Below are 18,902 nucleotides of genomic sequence, written 5' to 3' on the forward strand. Positions count from 1 at the left end.
ATATGTTCTTTGAAAGCTGTGCAAAATCCGTTTCAGTCATAAGGAGTTAGGCCTCACTACGAAGCTTCGCCAGGCCCCATTTCCCTAAGTCATGCCTCGAAGCAGCCCTGCACACGAGAAATTATGGGTCACATTCGTGATTTAGAAATTTCTAGTAGCCCCATTAAAAAAAGTTCAAAGAAAGAGGCAAGGTTAATTTTAATAATATACTTTATTTAATCCATTTTATCCAAAATCTTGTCCTTTTAACATGTAAGCAACATGGTGATTTTTATTTTTTTGCAGAGCTGGGGAGGAGAGCCCTGTGCCTCACACACACTAGACAAGTGCTCTTCCATTGAGCCACATAACATATGTAACAAGATCCATAGGCCGACATAACAGTTGTTGATGAGGTAGCCCAGATTCTTTGTTCATACCCTTTGAACCACGGTCTGTATTTTGCATTTTTGGCACAACTCAACCCAGCCCTGTCCGAGGGCTCAGTAGTGGCACATTACTAGTGGCTATTGTATTGGGTGGCAAAGCCTTAAAAGCTTAAGCAGGTTTTTCAGGCTCTGTGCCTCAGTTTACTCATCTGATGAACCTGGAGATGATGTGGACAAAGGGCCTGGAACCACCTGGCTCTGGGGAGGGTTCAACATGTGCTCACTCATTGTCGCTGCCGCTGTGCCCCAGGGGCCAGTCTGAACCGCACCCTGGGGATGGGAAGGGTGGGCAAGAGGGTCCCGGCCTCCCAGGGCCCCTCCCTCCGTACCTCAGTGGGTCCTTCTGCAGGTCCCCATGGGGTGCTGATGGTACTTACCCTTGGGCTTGGCTTTTCCTCAAATGTGGCTCTAAGGCCCACCTTGGTGTTGATCCTGGGGGCCAGGGAGAGGGTCGCCAGAGAGAAGAGGGTGCTTTCTAAAGGAGGCACCACACCCTGACCTCCTAGGGGACTGCTTTGTTAGTTAGGTTTGTCATGGGCAAATGGTTCATTTGCAGCACTTGCATTTTGTGCTACAATAAAGCGGAGCTGCAGGCATTCCCGCCCCACTTAACAGATGACAAAAGTGAGGCCCAGAGGAACTGGGTGCCTGTCCAGCGGCACCCAGTGGGTGAGCCGTGGGGCCAGAGTCCAGTTCTCATGACCCTATTTGGCCACCCAGAGGAGAAAGGCCAAGAGCACAGGCAGGGGCTCCTGTATGGCATTTTGCCCTTTGGCCAGTTTTGGTCACATGCAGATATGGACGACCTTAGCGGCTCTAGCATCGTCCTTAGCAATGGTGTCCAGAGCAGAGGGGCTCAGCCTTGCCCTGGAGGCACCGCTCGGAAAGCCAGCCAGAGCTGAGGGTCAGCATGACCCGATGAGCTCCCTGGAAAGAGCAAGATTCTGTCATAGCTAATAAGGGCCGTTAGTAAGTCAGGGCCTGGTGGGGGCAGCTGACCAGGTCCTAGGCCCCTTGTTGCATCCGCTGAGTCTATCGGAGCCTCACCCTGGAAGGGGCTGCCTTCTTGTCTTGCTATTGTCTTGTCTTCTCCTTGCCCTGCTTCCTTTCATAGATCCCAGAAGCCATTCATTCATTCATTCATTCATTCATTCATTCAGCTAATATATATTGAGCCTTGACTCTTTGTTAGGCCTGCTTACTACCCAAGGGAGCAAGATGCTAACCAACCACAGGTACAAATGCAGTTACAGCTGTGCCCTGGGCTGAGACGGGGGAATCGCAGGGAAGCCAGCCATTTTGACATTGGTAATTGTCTTTGCTTGGTAATTGGTATTGTTTCTAAAGCTTCCCATGTATTTTTTTTTTTTTTTTTTGTGGGTCTGGAGATGGAACCCAGGGGCATTTGACCTCCTAGCTATACCCCCTGCCCTGTTTTTTTAAATTATTTATTTTGAAACAGGGTCTCACTAAGTAGCTGAGGACCTCACTAAATAGCTGAGGCTGTCCACAAACCGTGATCCTTCAGTCTCAGCCTCCCAAATGCTGGAATTACAAGAGTGCGCTACCATGCCCGGCTTTCCCATGTCATTCTAAGATGCCAGCAGGGCTTAAAACCACTGGTGACACATTCACATGGTTGAAAAAAAAAAATTTAGTGTGAAGCCTTTACCTCTAAGTTCCCCTTCTGGGCAGCTCCTGCCTCTCAGCCTTAAGAGTAACCACTTTTATTTGTTATTTAGTAAGCTTCAGTTTCTTTGGAAAATGCCAGTGAAAAAAAAATATCCCCCTCCTTCTCCTGTTTTTTTATAGTCAAGGTAGAATATTATAAACATTGGTCTGTACTTTCCCCTACACGCTGCACATCTTGGCGCCCTTTCTGTATTAGCACACAAGAGCTTCCTCAATTCTTTTGTTTTCTAAACCGCTGTGCAGTACTTTACTGGGTGGATGAACTGTCAGACCATAATTTGTTACCCAGCCCCTATTGGTGAACGCAGGCCTGTTTCTCGTCCTCTGCTCTAATAAATTATGCGGCAGTGAATAACCCTGTAAAGGTGTCACTTCACATGTTTGCAAACCTATCTACAGGGCAAGTTCTCAGAAGTGGGATGACCAGGGTAAAGGTACACATGCATTTTCATTTTGATAGATGCTCCCAAATTACCTTCTCTGGGCGTCTCTTGCTGCTGATGTATGAGGGCTTCTTTCTCCAGTCTCTCAGTACTGGGACTGTTAAACTTCTGGTTCTTAGTCAATTTTCTAGATAATGCTAAATAATGCAGTTTATCTTAATGTAGTTTCCATTTGCATTTTTTCTTATCATAAGTAAAGTCAAGCATCTTTTTCATGTACTTAAGGGTCATTTAGACATTTTTTTCTATGCATTCATTTGTGTTAACTGTTCTTTTTTTAAAAATCAGTTTGTAAGAGCTTGTACATTTAGAAAGATTAGCCTTCAATTTATGACATGGGTTATAAAAATGTTCCCCCAGATTTCTCTTGCTTGTCATCTTTTTTGCATGCAGATATTTTAATTTTTATTGGCAAATTGATTTTTTTTATGGTTTCTGGAATGAGTCTTGGTTACCAAGAGGTCACTTGTAGTGTGTTGTGTGTGTGTGTGTGTGTTGTTACTAGGGACTGAACCCAAGGGTGGTCTACCCCAGCCCTATATTTTTATTCTTTTATTCTTATTCTTGTTTTGCAACAGGGTTTCACTAGTTTGTGGAGTTTCACTCCATTGTTGAGGCTGTCCTCGAACCTGTGGCCACTTGTCTCAGCCTCCCAAGTACTGGGATTGCAAATGTGCAGTACCATGCCTGGATAATTTTGCTGTTTTCTTCTAGTCATTTTGTGGTTTCCTGTTCTTTAGTTTTAAATCTTTGATTCCTTTGGGTTTTCCCTGCTGTGGGTATGGGTCTGACATTTTCCTCAAATGGCCTCCCCAATGGCCTCATACTGTTTGTTGACCCCCCCTCCCCCCAGCTGAGCTGTGACATTAATCACATACTCAATTCCACACATAGGCAGGTTTGTTTCTCAAGACTTCTATTCTATGGGGCGTTCATTTGGGCCTGAGCTAGTGACACACGGGTTTAATTATTGGGGGTAGATCGTGTGTGTGCCTTCCCACAGTGCTTCCTTTTTCAGGGTTTCTACCAGTATTTTGGTTTGTTTATTTTTTTCTATGTCTATCTGTATTTAATATCTAAAGAATCAATATCTATTTCTGTGCTTTCTCCTTTACACCCCCTCCAAAGCTGCTGATATTTTATAGATCAACAGTTAGTAATACAAATTCTGAGAATGAGACTGTGTTCAAACCCCACCTGCTATTTTCTCCACGAGTGGAAAAATTTTTTAATTTTTTAAGCTTCTATTTTCCCCATAGCATATTTCATAAAGTACGGTGTTAAAAACCACTCACCTAATGAACTCGGCTAATACTTGTTTAATGAGGAGAGCCCAGGGGCGGTGGCTCCAGCTGCAGTCTCCTGGGCTGACCACAGCCTGCTCTGAGGTCGTCTTAGCTCTGCCCTGGGATGGCACCCTGAGGGCCACTCAACAGATGCCGTCTCCGGGTGCCACATTTGGATACAGTACTCTCTGCTTCTCTTTTGCCCTTTCCTGATTGATAGCCCTCTGCGGGCTCAGGCCTCATTGGTCAGAATCACTTGTCCAAATATCCAGAGGACCCCCTGATAGGCTGAGAGCAATCAGGCCTGCCTCTTGGCTGGGCCTCCTGCAGCCTCCTGCAGGGCGGAGGAGAGTGGGTGCCTAAACTCCTTAGCTTCCCTCACTGGGATGGAGGGAGGAGGGTAAGATGGCATCTACCTTCCCCTTGAGGTAGTGAGTGAGCTCTCAGTGAAAACTCCAGGGGCTGATGTCACCCCCGTGCTCCATGGAAGCTTCTAGGGCTCTTTCTTCCAGCCCCTCACCTCTGATGCCTGTGGGGAGGATTCCCCTCTCTGCATCAGTGTTTCTCCTAGCGCCCTGGGGTGCTAGCTCTGGATTCCAGGTGCTCATTCCTGTTCTTCCTTTGGCCCTTCCTCCTCAGAAGGACTGGCGCTCTTGTCCTCGTCCTCTGCAGGGGGCACTTCCATGCTGGCCTGTAAGCATCTCCCTGAAGGATGCATCCTGGGATTTGCATTCCCAGGAACCCTGTAAACCCCAGTTACCTCCTGAGAGGTGGTGGTGGCTCTTTCCCACGATAGCCTTGGACAACCAGCTCAGGCACAGCACCTGCTTCCTCCCCCCTCGCCGGAGCCCTGGGTTCTGTGGATGCACAGAGACTCATGCGGGTTATCTGAGTTGTCCTGAATAAGCCCAGGGGCAGGACCCTGGGTAGGCTGGGGGTGGGTGGGGTCCTAGTCTACTGATCCCTGCAGGGCAGTCTCATGGGTTGGCCAGGCAGTGGGCAGAACCTGCAGGGTGGTGGTGGTGTTGGGAGCAGGCATGGGTTTAACTCCCTGTGGAGGCCCCACAGAGGAGACCCTTTCATGGAGATAGTAGGTGCTCAGGCTCCAGCTACTTGGGCGTGGTAGAGTGGGGATCAGACCTGCTGAGGAGGTGCCCGGGCTCCTTGCTGCTTCAACAGCATAAGTCCTGGACCCCTGGACCCCTGGACCCCTGCAGAGCTCGCCTCCCTGGTAGAGCTCAGAGGGCAAGGTCCCAGCTCCCTGGCCCTCTCTGCTCCCATTGACATGACTGTGGAGGCACAGGGGGCCTGCTGCCTGCAGCCCGGAATCCACTTAAGACAGACCTGGGGGGCAGTGAGCATTCCTGCCAGACTCCAGCTTGATTCAGTTTGATGACCATTTCCTCTGATCCTGCCCTGTGCCAGGCTCCAGGCAGGGGTGACTCACGAGGTGTAGCACCCACATTTCTTCAGTACTCAGAGCCAAGGATCAAGCCCGGTTTTTAATGCACTTTATCTCTTTTAACCTCAGGACATCCTCGGGAAGCAGCTCCATTCTCCTCTTATTCCTATTTTGTAGCTGAAGAAGCCAGGGTGCCAAAGTTATTACCTCACAGTACATGGCTTTGCAGTGGAGACTGCAATCTCTACATCTGCCCTGCTCCCGAGGGGCTTGCAATCCAGGGGTTGGTCTCTGGGGCTCCCACTCCCACCCTGGCTAGGCCCACCTCATCCTGTTTTCTTGCTGAGTTTTTTTTGGGGGGAGATGGACATAGAAGGCCCCATGGAGCCAGAATGGACCCTTCCCCAGCCTTAGTTCTCTGGCCCTGGAAGCCTCTTTTCACGGGAGAGAGGCGTGGGACACAGCATTTCTGGGGGGACTACTGCTGTCTTGGCTGGCATGTCATGGCGCCTAGTATCCTGGGGAGATTGTCCTGGCTGTCTGCTGTGTTTGGGAAGCAGTGACGTCCCTGGTGTTCCCAGCACCCAAGAAGGCTGTGCTTAGCATGGGGGGAACTCAGCCTTGTGTGAAAGGTGAGGGGCAGCTGCTGGTTAGTCCTAGGGTAAATCTGGCAGGTTAAAGGTGATGTGTAAATTGTACTGCAGCAGGTGACTAGAGGTTGGGGGACGGGAACTCTGCCAGGAGCCGGGCCAGACGGTACTGCGGGTACTCTGTCAACTGGGAGCAAAGTATTCAACATGTGACCAGGCAGCGTGGCTGTCTGAGATTCCTGGCAACATGGTGGCCCAGGTTTGGCTGTTTGTACAATCCTACCTTTTTTTGGCCAGCACATGGACTGATTCTTTTCCTCAGCTGGCTCCCAAAGGGCCTGGTAATGGGATTGAGGAACTCTGAATGAATTGTCTGATGTGTAGTGATGAAGCTTGGAATGTGCCAGCATCCCCCAGACATGGCCCCGGGCAGCAGGGCCACAGTGCCAGGACTGTGCAGGAGGCCGGGCCCAGGGACACCCGTGGCTTAGCTGCCCTGAGTGCAACACGTGCTCTCAGCGTTTGGGGCTCTGTCCCCTAAACCTGTGAACCCCAGCCTCTTGGCTCCCTGCTTGGGTGGCGGTGCAGTCTGCTGGCCTCCCAGGTACAGAACACGCAGCCTACCTAACATTTGATTACTGCCAAGTTTTGTACTTAATCCCGTTTTGATTTCCCGTGAATCTCCGCATCTTGGTCTTTGTTTAGTCTTATGGAACCTCAAGGGATCATTCTGATTCCCATGAACACTCCATGGAGTACGTTTAGCGAGACCTCCCTATCTCTTTCCTGTCTCTATTCCCCTTCTGTCTCCTTCCTACTGCTAATCTCTGAGGAGAATATTCTCAGTTTTCGTAATTCTTCTTCCTGTGGTTTCACGTCTAGGTCACTCTCCATGCTGCTCTGTGGACATAAGATTTGCTCGTAGCTTATCACGCTTACCTGGCAGATATTCTCTTCAATGGGCTGCCCAGAATTATGAACGTAGCTAAGAGCTTTCTTTTATGGAGCTTAAACTGTATGCCACACACTGCAGGTTCATTCTCTCTTTGAATCTTATGATGACCTTCTGGTTATCATTTACCTTCTGTTTTATAGAGTAGAGCACTGAGACTTGGGGAAGGTAGGTTACATTGCAGTTGAGGCATGGGGCTGGAGCTAGATCTGGGAATTGGAGCTGGAGAACTGCTGACTCTGGGCCCCACCCAGTCCCGCTGAATCAGGACACAAGTGACTCGTGTGTACACACAGAGAAGCTGGCCTAGTGGCCCTGAAAGGCCCTGGGCCTCTTTCCTTCTGTGGATGCTGCCTCGAAGCGCGTGGGCTTTGGTGGTCGTGGCCCGCACTGCCCTGGTGTGTTGTCCCCAGCTCATTTGTCCTGAGCAGGCCCCTCTCTCAGGATGATGTGGGGTGGTTAATTCTGTGTGTCAGCTTGGCTGGGCCACAGTACTTAGATAGATGATCAAATATATTCCAAGTATTTCTTTCTTTTTTTTTTTTTGCGGGTCTGGGGATGGAACCCAGGGGCATTTCACCTCTGAGCTACACCCCCTACCCCTATTTTTTATTCTTTATTTTGAAACCAGGTCTCACTGAGTTGCAGAGGGCATCACTAAGTAGCTGAGGCTGTCCGCGAACCGTGATCCTCCAGGTCTCAGCCTCCCGAATGCTGGGATTACAAGTGTGCGCCACCACGCCCAGCTTTATTCCAAGTATTTCTATCAGGGCATTTTTATGAGACTAAATTTGTTTTTTTGCAGGTCTGGGGATGGAACCCAGGGGCCTTCAACCTCCAAGCTACATGCCCTGCCCGATTTTTTATTCTTTATTTTGAAACAGGGTCTCACTGAGTTGCAAAGGGCCTCACTAAGTAGCTGAGGCTGTCCGCGAACCGTGATCCTCTGGTCTCAGCCACCCGAATGCTGGGATTACAAGTGTGTGCCACCACGCCCGGCTTGAGACTAAAATTTAAATGAGTAGATAGCGAAGTAAGCAGATTACTCTGTGCTACATGGGTGGGCTTCATCCAAGTGAAGGCCTAAATAGGGAAGGACCAACCTTCCTCATACCAGAAAAAGACTGAAGAAGAGGGATTTTTGCTTTTAGACTTGAACTGCAGCCCTTCCCTGGGCCTCCAGTTTACTGGCCTACCCTGCAGATTTTGGACTTGCCACTCATGCCATAATCATTTTTTTTGTCTTTACTTATTTATTTATTTATTTATTTATTTTTAACAATTTTTTTTATTGAACATAAATAGTATACATTTAAACTATATTTGGTGCCCTCTCCCCCCCACCCCCGTTTTCCCTTCCCCCCTCCCACCAGTGGTTGTCCAGGGTAACCATGTCTTATTCATAATTTTACACATGTTCAGATGTAGACCCTCATTAATCAAGATCAGCCTTCCTCCTCTCCTATCTTTCCATTCAAACTTTGCTGGTATTTCCCCTCCATTATCTGGAGTCCCACTGGTATCCTCTGTGTTTCCTAGTTTGGGCATATTAGAGGAAACATATGTACCTTCTCCTTCTGTGCTTGGCTGATCTCACTTAACATAATGTTCTCCAGGGCTTTCCATCTTCTTGCAAATGATATAATTTTGTTCTTCTTTATGGCTGAATAGAATTCCATTGTGTGTATTTCCCACAGTTTTGCTATCCATTCATCTGTTGATGGTGGTCTGGGTTGGTTCCATATTTTGGCTATTACAAATTGTGCTGCTATGAACATAGGTATGCATATGTTGCTGTATTTCTCTGAATTCAACCCCTTTGGAAAGATACCCAGGAGTGGTAGAGCTGGATCATATGGTGGATCTATTCCCACCTTTCTTAGGAGTCTCCACACAGATCTCCATAGTGGTTGAATTAGTCATGCCATAATCTTAAAATCTCTCTATGCACACATGCCCACACATGAACACACACACACACACACACACACACACACCCTATTGGTTTTGTAGAACTTTGATGGCTACAGATAACCAAGCACCAGTTGAGTAATCTTACTATTCCATTACCTAGTTCTCCAGCTGAGACCATTATCAGTGCTTGCTTTTATTTACTTTTTAAAATTTTTAAATTTTTTTGTTTAAAAATTATTTTAAATCTTTTATTGGCACATTGTAGTCATACATTTTAGCGGAGTACGAGATGGTATAGGCATACATACGCACATCACCCAATCAGCCCTTATCCAGTGCCCGCCCCATTCCCTCCCCCTCCCTCCTTCTCGTTTGGCTTAGTGATATATTTGTGAATGTACATCATATACATTAAGGAATTCCCCTCTTCTCCCTCCCCTCCCCCTCAGCTAGGTCGCCTTATTTGCTCATCTATAGTATCTCTTACTGGATGGAACAGACAGCGTGAGTTAGAGTGAATATCTCCCTAACCCCCAGCGTTCTCTCTTTGGGTCTGGTGTTCGCTTTTAACGTTATCTGGGAAGAGGTTCCCACACTTGCCCCGTTACAGCCGCGGAGCCTGGGGCTCAGTGGCGGCGCCGAGGGGTGGTGGTTTCATATCCCAACACTGTAGTTCATCACTTTCCCCTTCCTTCATGTGGTTGACTGACATGTTCCCAAGGCTGAGGACGTACCGTGTCAGAGGCCTCAGAGCTGCTCCCCACCTCAGTTCTAATTGTGGCTCCAGAGCTTCCTTTATTTAGCCATTTCAAACCCACCTCTGGCGAGGCTAAGCTGCTTGGGTCACTTGGGTCTCTTCTCTGGTCTTAAGTGGCCGGGCCAGCGCTCTGAGCCCTGGCTTCCACCCAGGGGGCTTGGGAGCTCAGGGAAGGGCAGGTGGGGAAGGGCGTGGGACCCCTCCCTGGAAGCTTTTGGCCTCACAGAGCTTCAAGTTTGCCTGGACACGGGACTCTTCCAGCTGACCGCTTGAGAACAGAGACTGTGAACTTGACACCTTCTTGTCCCTGCTCTGAAGGGAGTGTGAGGAGGCCTGTCTCTTAATAGACCTGAAGAGATGCCCGGGGCCTGAGCTCTCAGGAGGGGCACTGGGCGCTTATGTTGGTGCTAGGCCCCAGAGAGTCTCAAGCCATAAAAGCTTAGGGGTCCTGTTTTTCACCTTGGTGATGGTCGTTTTTGCCTGGGCCATGGTGCCCATATATCTGATCAAACATTATTCTGGATGTTTCTGTGAAAATGCTTTTTGGATGAGATTTGCACTTAAATCAGTGGAGCAGAGCCTGGTGGTACACTCCTGGAAGCATAGTGCTGGGAAGGCTGAGACAAGAGGATCACAGGTTCCAGGCCAGCCTCAGCCACTTAGTGTGACCCTGTTTCAAAATAAAATAGGGCTGAGACTGTAGCTTGTAGATAGAATGTCCCTGGATTCAATTCTTAGTACAAAAAATAATCAGTAAACTTTTTTTTTTTTTTTGGTGGTACTGGGGTTCCTGGAAGCCCTTCTATCTCCGGGCTACACTCCCAGACCTATTTTTACATTTTTATTTGGAAACAGGGTCTCCTAAGCCAGCGCACGCAGCTGGCTTCGAACCTGCGCGATCCTCCTGTCTCTGCCTCCCAAGCGCGGGGATTACAAGCGTGCGTCACCACGCCCGGCTAATCAGTAAACTTTTAATAATGCAGATTACCCTTCATTGTGTGTGTGTGTGTGTGTGTGTGTGTGTGTTGCTCATTCAATCAGTGAAAGGCCTTAATGCAGCACAGACTGACTTCCCCCTCAGCAGGAAGGAGTCCTGCTGGCAGGCAGCCTTTGGGTTGGACCTGCAGCTCTTCTCTGGGTCTCCAGCTTGGTGGCTGACTCTGCAGTTTGGACTTAACCTCCATAATCATGTGAGCTAATTCTTCAAAATATTTTCCCACCCCATCTCCCCATCCTTTTAGTTTCATTTCTCCGAAGAACTCTGATTATTGGGGCAGACCTGACTTGACTCTAGGTGTTAGGCAGATGGATGAACCTGGGTGTTTCACCAAGAGATAACCATTATTTCTGTGGAGAAGGAGACAGTGTTCCTCATCATATAACTCACCCTGGGCTCCGCTCCTCAGAGCACGGACAGTGGCCCAGATATCGTCATGTAGGCACACCTTATATGATACAGCCTTGCCTCTGGTCCTATGGCCCTGCTTCCTCCTGCATCTTCTTGATGACCAGGCTTGGGGTTGCCTCTCCCTGGACTCTGCCTCTTGGCACAGAGCAGCTCTGGGATCATAGCAATATATGGTTAGGAGGAAAAGGGCTGGACCAGACTAGTGCAAGGGAGGCTTCTAGCAATTTGACTGTCATGTGCCAGGCTGTGCTATGTAGATATTTATTTCTCTGGCTGTATAAGAATAGGATAACGATTCACTTTCTTAGTTCTGCTAGTCAATATTTTCACCAAATTTAAATTTTCTTCTCTTATTTCCACAAAATTTCCCCCCAATTTGTATGCTTTTCTCTCAAATTATGGCTATGTAAAGTCATTTGATATTTTCCTACTAGTCTCTGAGACTCTGGTCATTTTTCTTCAATTTCTTTTCTTTCTGTTCTTCAGATTAATACTTTCTATGGATTGTTTAGTTCACTGACTCTTTTCTGCTATCTCTTGGTGATGTTAACCTTGTCTGGAGAAATTTCCATGTCAGCAATTGTACTTTTCAGTTCTATACTTTACTTCTGCTTTTGTAAAATAGTTTTCACTTTTCTTTCTGTTGAGATCCCTGTATGTTCATTTATTATGGTTGTGCTTTTCTTTAATTCCTTGAATGCTGAAATCCAGCTGGATACATAGCCTGCTCAGGTGGCATTAGGAGTTTCAGCACTCTGGATGGCTCAGAGCCCTGGCGTCCTCTTTTTCAGCCACTAGTATCTCTGTTAGGTTTCCAAACCTTGTTGTGTAGTAAGCACACTTGGTAGGACTTAGATAGACCTAACCCTATACAGCTTGGCCCTCATTCCTCAGCCTCTATGGTGCAAATCATTTGACTTCTGCCCCTGACTTTGCACACCTTTTCTACCCACGACACCCTGTCTCTCAGATTTCAGCTGCTTCAGCTGCCCTGACCTCTGTTTTCAGTCTCCTCAGCTTTACTTGGACTCAGTGTACATCATACCAAAGTTGAAATTTTTTCCTAGAGCTATCAAAGGGGTGCCTATGGAGCTATTACCTTGTTTCCTTTGCCATAGCACCTAAGAAAACTTAGATTATTATCTCCTGTCTCCTATCTTAGTCCATAGGGGTAAGTGGTTTCTCTGGAGTTCCTGCTTCTCACACTGTGATGTTTTGTCTTCCAGTCCAGCTGATTGGTCACAGTAACTTTTATTGTTATTATTATTAGTTATTATTATTATTTTGAGATAGGTAGTATTTATTGAGCACTCACTGTGTGCCAGACACTGCGATGAATGCTACACATGCAGTCCAGCTCGCTCTCACATCGGTCCCTTGAGGAGGTGTTCACACAATCCACATTGTGCATGTAAAGGGGAGAACATAGAAGGCGAAAGAGGTTTCTAAAGATGAGTAGATTTGTCCCTGACTTTGAGAGATTCTGAGCCTGATTAGAGAGACAGGTACCAACAAAGCTTCACCCTGCTGTTCATGCTAGAGCCAGGATCCTCCTCAGCTCTGTCTGCCTAAGGAATATTGCCTGGGCACATGGGGACCAAGGATGGCGATGACCTCTGGTCCTATGTCACTCACAGCTCAGGAGGATCTGAACCTGTTGCCCCAAGCATGTGATGGACCTCCTGACCTTTCCAGAGGCTCCTCAGAGTTCAGGCTTCTCCTGTGATGTATAGAATATGGGGGAGCCAGAGCAGGCTTCTGGAGGGCAACTCAACTCCAACAAAGCCCCCCTAAAGGGCACAAAAGCTGGAAGGAGGCTGAGGACAGAGAACAGTGTGAAACTAGACTGCTGAATTTCCCCTCTTCACCTGGATACCAAAAACTCTTCTCTCCATGAAGCCCAGAGAAAGAACTAGAGGGCAGGCAGCACCAATGTCAAACATGTTGGGAGAGAAGATTCTCATTCTTCAAAGCACAAATGCATGCTGGTTGAAACACAGCCCCACTGTGCTGTGCTTTGGGCCTGGCCTCTTCTGATGGGAAGCAGGATGTGGTTCAACCAACTCTCTGGTTCACATCCTTCTCCACTGGGTGTGGTGTCCACTGGGAAATGTCAAGGCCTGTTGACCAGAGACTCATTCAGCCACTCATAATTAGTGAGGTCTTCACGGTTCACGTTCGTATTTCATTTGATCTCACAACAGCCTTCTGTGGAAGGAACTCAATTCATTCTTCATTTAGAGATGAGGAAACGGAAGCTCAGGGGTATCAGGTCACTCATCCAAAATCACAGAGCCAGGACAAGGCTGGTGGTCCATTCCACAAGCATTCATTAAGCTCCGGTCAGCTCCAGGCCCTCTGTTAGGGGTCTGGGGATGCAGAGACGAACGAGCTGCCTTGAAGGATGTGGGGCCTGTGCATTGATGGCAAAATCAGCACATCTCCCAGTCTGCTGCCTCGGTCTTAACGAGTCAAACAATTTCCTGAATATCAATGATGTGCTAGGCTCCGTGGCAATTCAGAAGGGGGTACCTGCTGTGCTACATCACCTCCTCCTCCAAAGATGTTACAGTGAGGATTTGGTATGAAATAGTAACATCAGGCAAAATCAATGCTTCTGGGGAAAAGTAAAAAAAAAAAAAAAAATCCAGAAGAGGCCAGCTGGCCCCAGCTGTAGGCGATCCTTAGCATGCCAGAGAGGAGGTAGGATTTATGCTGTTTTCTGCAGGAAAATCAGTCATGCTCAGGTAGGGAGGACGTGGAACATGATCTTAAGGAGGAGGAACATCTGGAGACAGAGAGAGGGAGGCAGAAGGAGGGGAAGAAAGGAGGGCAGCATGGGTCTTTGTACATGAGAAAGGAGAGAAGTGTTGAGTTATAGTGGGAGCCCTACAGGCGGCTCTTGCAAGGAGAAGAGAGAGGACTAAAAGACAAATGTCTATGGAGAGTCATATTCCTAGGCGCTGGGTGTAGCATTAGAGTACTTTGTCTCAAGGCCTCGCCTGAGAGTCCAGCTGAGTCCTGCGCACATCCTTCAGAAGGACCTCCAGCTCCTCTGGCAGTGGGGGAAGGACACCACAGGATCTGGGTCGCAGAAGGGACACACACTCAGGGTTTACACCGTCAGGCCCCTGCTGACCTCTGTGACCCTATCGATCATCACGTCTCCTACCACTGTCAATTTCACTCTGCTGGTCCAGCCAGCACACTGATCCTGCTGTGCGGCCTTGGCGATGTCTGGTCCCTCTGCCTGGAACGCTTTCCCTCTAGCTCAGCACATGTCTGGCTCCTTCAGTTTTGCCTCTCAGTGAGAGCGGCCTTCCCTGCCTTCTCCTGTCGGCAGCAGCCACTTTGCACCTCCTAGTTGCTCTCTGTGATATTGCCCATTGTCTATTACCTTGAGGGTACTCATTGTCTGTAGTGAGTTCAGATCTACTGTCTGTTTATCTCCTCTAGAATATAAGCCCTATAAGAGTACAAACTTGGTGTACCTTGCTGTGAATGTTCAGAATGTGTTGGACACAGTAGACCCTTGATCAACATTTGTTGACTTGATGGATGAGCACTCTTTGTTGGGGTCTATGAGGGCAAAGAAAACACGGTTCAATATCAGGGAATAGGCTTTACTTAGGAATAAAACCTGGAACAAGTCATCTGACTGGGGAGAGAGCTGATGAGAGTCAGAAAGCCCACCTCCTTACAGGCTAGGGTTTTTTATGGGGGGTGCAGGAGCAGTTGTGTAAGGCACTGGTTGGTATGCTATTGGCCAACTCATATTTGGGCAGGGCAATGGTCAGGGGGCATTTATCTTTCTTCATTCCTTTGTTGTTGGCCCTCCTTTGGCATGACCTCATGGCCAGACCTCAGAGTGCCCACAGTCTTTCTTTCCAAATCTCTCTGATCAAGCTCAGAATGTGTTAAGAATGGGCTTAGAAAGTCTGTATGCCTCCTGGAATTAGTGGCAAGCTTCTGTATTTGCATTTGTTTCCCTGGTAAATAGGTTGGTGGTAATCGTTAATGTCCGTCACCAAATACTTCTGCTTTTCATCTTCTGGGAAAAGGTACAGTTACATTTCTGTGGCCCCTTGAAATTAGGCATTGCCCCAGGACTTGTTTTGGCCTCTGAAATATGAATGGGAATGATGTGACTCTCGTAAGAGCAGATGCCGGAAGGGCAAATGTGTGATTCACCGCTTTCCTTCCCTCTACCATGATGACCATGGTCTTGAATGTTGAGATGAAGCCTTTATCAATATGGGCCTCTGAGTGGCTTCAGTGAACAAACCCCTTGCTGACCTATGCCAGACATGTGGTAGAGCCAGAAGTAAACTCTGGTTATGTTAAATCAGGGAGATTTTTGACTTGTCACTCCAGCACATTCTAGCCCATCCCGACTAATCATGAATCCTAAATTTCCATTATATTCTGTTAGGGTTTGGGTTTGGAATGTGCCTCAAAAGGCTCATATGTTGAAATCATGTGCCCAGTGCAGGAGGGAACCGAGGTGTGTCTCTGGGGGCATGGCCTTGGGGACTGTATGTCCCCAGGTCCCCCTCCTCTCACTCTCTCTGTTTCTAGCCACCATGATGTGAAAGCAGCATTCCTCTGTTTCAGGGACTTACAGCCATGGTTTCTGCTTGGAGCTGGCAGGCTATGGACCAAACCTCTGAAACTGTAAACCTGAATAAACCTTTCCTTTTTCAGGTATTTTGGTCAAAGGGACTGCAAGTTGACCAAAATATGTTCTTTTTTTAAAGCTTTTTATTTATTTATTTATTTATTTATTTATTTATTTATTTTTTATTGGTGCACTGTATTCATACATCATAGTGGGATACAAACTTTTGTAGACATACATGCACACATTGCCCAGTCAGCCCCCACCCGATTCCCACCCCATTCTCTCCCCATCCCTCCTTCCCATGCTTGGCTTAGTGGTTGACATCTAGTATTATAGCAATTTATCCAAAATTAAAAATGATAATTTCACATAACAGTTTCATTTGTCTGATACCAAGCTTTTGATGACTTAAAGATAACATTTCAATATTTCTTTTTGCTTTCTTTCTTACCAGAGAATATTTTTTTCTATTTTTTTTAGGTGAAACTATCATATATTTGTATATTTATTTTTCAGAAAAAAATCTATCCTATTATGGAATATAGACTCTAGATACCCAAAACGATCTTGAAAAAGAACAAAGCTAGAAGATATATATTTTCTGATTTCAAACCATATAAAGCTACAATAATTGAATCAGTGTAGTACTGTTCTAAAGGCAGATATATAAACCATTGGAGTTAAATAAAAGCCTAGAGCTAAATTCTTCCCTATATTGTCAAGTTATTTTTGACAAGGTTTCCACGAACAATTTGTGGTGGAAATAATAATCTTTTAACTAAATATTGTTGAAAAATAATACTTACATGAAAAAGAATAAAATTGGACCCTTACCTAATCCCATATACAAATATTAACTCAAAATAGATAAAAGACCTAAATATAAATCTTAAGACTATAAACTTTTAGAGGAAACTCTGGGTCATAAAACCTCACAACATTGAAATTAGCAGTGATTTCTTGGATATGATTTCAATGGCACAGGCAACAGAGGAGTATACAAACTCCCCTAAAAAATAAAAAAATATTGAATATCCAAAGACAATGTAAACAGAGTTAAAAGTTACTAATAGAATTGGATAAAATATTTCCAAATGCTATATCTGAAGGTATATTAATATTCCAACTAGAAATCCTAAAAATTAACAACATTAAAGGCAAACAATACAATTTAGAGATAGGTAAAAGACTAACATAAATAATGAATCTCCACTGATAACCAATCTTAGTTGTCTGTTGGATGGAAAATCTTGTTTCTCTGGTTCTGGTGTGTGTTACCTATTTCTTCTTTGTAGTTAATCTCTTTGAGTATTTTCTCTAGCGCTGGTTTTGAAGACATAAATTCCTTCAGTTTCTGTTTGTCATGGAAGCTTCTTATTTTTCCATCTAATTTGATAGAAAGTTTTGCTGGGTAGGAAATTTTTGGCTGGAAGTTGTTTTCTTTCAGAGTTTGGAATATGTTACTCCAAGCCCTTCTGGCTCTCATAACTTGTTTTGGGAAGTCTGAAGTGATTCTAATTGGTTTGCCTCTGAATGTCACTTGGTCCTTTGTTTTTGTTGCCTTTAAGATTCTCTGCTTGGCTTCCACATTGGTCATTTTGACAATTATGTGGCGTGGGGATCGTCTTCTCCGATCCTGTCTAAAGGGAGTTCTGTAAGTTTCCTGGACCTGTGTATCGACCTCTTGCTCTATGTTTGGAAAATTTTCTGCTATTACTTCCTTGAAGAGATTGTTGATCCCTTTGGTTTCACTTTCTTTTCCCTCCTCTATTCCAATTATTCTTAGGTTAGCTCTCTTTAAATGGGCCTATATTTCTCCAATGTCAGATTCCTGCTGTTGGATATTTTTTTCTAGATTAGAAACTATGCATTCATTTTTGGAATGTTCATCTTCTAAGAGCGAGATTCTGTTCTCCATGTGGTCTAATCGGTTGTTCGTGCTTTGAATTGAGGCCTTTACTTCATTAATTGCATCCTTTATCTCTTTTTGGCTCTCTCTGAATTCTTTTCGAAGCACCTCTATTATTTCTACAGTTATTTTCCTGATTTGATCTTCTAGAAATCTCTGATTTTCTGTTTTATCAGGTTCTGATAATGTGGGGTTGTGGGCATTCATTGCTCCATTGTTATTCCTCTTTCCCATGATTTCGGATGTTTGTGCCTTCTCTGGGTTCTTCCCTTGGGTCACTATGACTTCGCTTAAGGTGCTCTGGATCTCGAGTCTGTGGTATCTCAGACCCCACTACTCCTTTACTGGGTTGTATCACAGAGTCTCCGACCCAGGGAGTCGATAGAGGCTGCTTTAGACTGTGGGGGGTGCCAGGTTGCACGTTCTCCTATGGTGTGATATCTCTGCCACCGCCACTCCCCCACTGGGTCAAGTCCCAGTGAGTACAGTACTGGGATTTCTCCTCTGTGGCCTGCAATTTGATTCACTGTTCTTGAGTACGCAGATGTAGCTGTACTGGACTCGGTGAATTCACTGCTGCTGCCGCCGGTGGCAATATGGCGCCGCTGCCACGCCCTCGGCCGTGAGGCTGGCGTATTTTTTCTTCTCTGGTTTTCAGTTCCACTCTGAGTCCCTGCAGCGTGTGCTGAGCTCAGCCACTGGGAGCTTTAGATGCTCCCTGCGCCGAAAGATCCCGCCTGGCTGTTCTGCAGCGGCTCACCTCGGCTTGCTGTGGCCATCCGGTGAATTCGCTGCCTCCACCGGCAGTATGGCGCTGCTGCCGCGTCCTCGGGCGTGAGGCCGGTGTATCTCCTCTGTGGCTCTGAGCTCTGTTCTCAGTCTGCTTTCTCTCTGGAGCCTGGTGATTTTTTTGTTTCTCTGGTGATGGTGTTTTCTGGCTATGAAAGGCGCTGATTTTGTGGTAATGGAGATTGGTTGTTAGCGGGGCTCTTAAGCCCCGCTTTTCTCGGTCGCCATCTTCCCGGAAGTCCCAAAATATGTTCTTAGAGGGTTATGTTAGCCTAAAGCTGCCAAGAACCACTGGCTTAGGGATCAGTTGGAGCAGTGTGGAAATGCAGGGAAGGCAAAACTCATGCTTAGCATATGCCTCATAGGGTGCCACACACTTTGGTGGGCACTGTATTTATTTTTATATTTTGAGGTGCTGGGGATCGAACCCAGGGGAATTCTACCTCTGAGCTACACCCTCAGTCCTATTTTTATTCTTTATTTTGAAATGGGGTCTCACTAAGTTGTAGGGGGCCTCACTAAGTAGCTGAGGCTGGCTGAGAACCTGTGATCCTCCTGCCTCAGCCTCCCAAGTACGGGGATTACAAGTGCGCGCCACCACATCTGGCTTGGTGGGCACATTCTATATGGCATTGTATGAAATCTCTAGCAACCTTGCAAGGCAGCTAGTGTGAGCCCCATTTTGCAGATGTAGAGGAGGCTCCGAAAGCT

Source organism: Muscardinus avellanarius, assembly GCF_963383645.1.
Source record: "Muscardinus avellanarius genome assembly, chromosome: 4".
In the NCBI taxonomy this organism is placed as follows: domain Eukaryota; kingdom Metazoa; phylum Chordata; class Mammalia; order Rodentia; family Gliridae; genus Muscardinus; species Muscardinus avellanarius.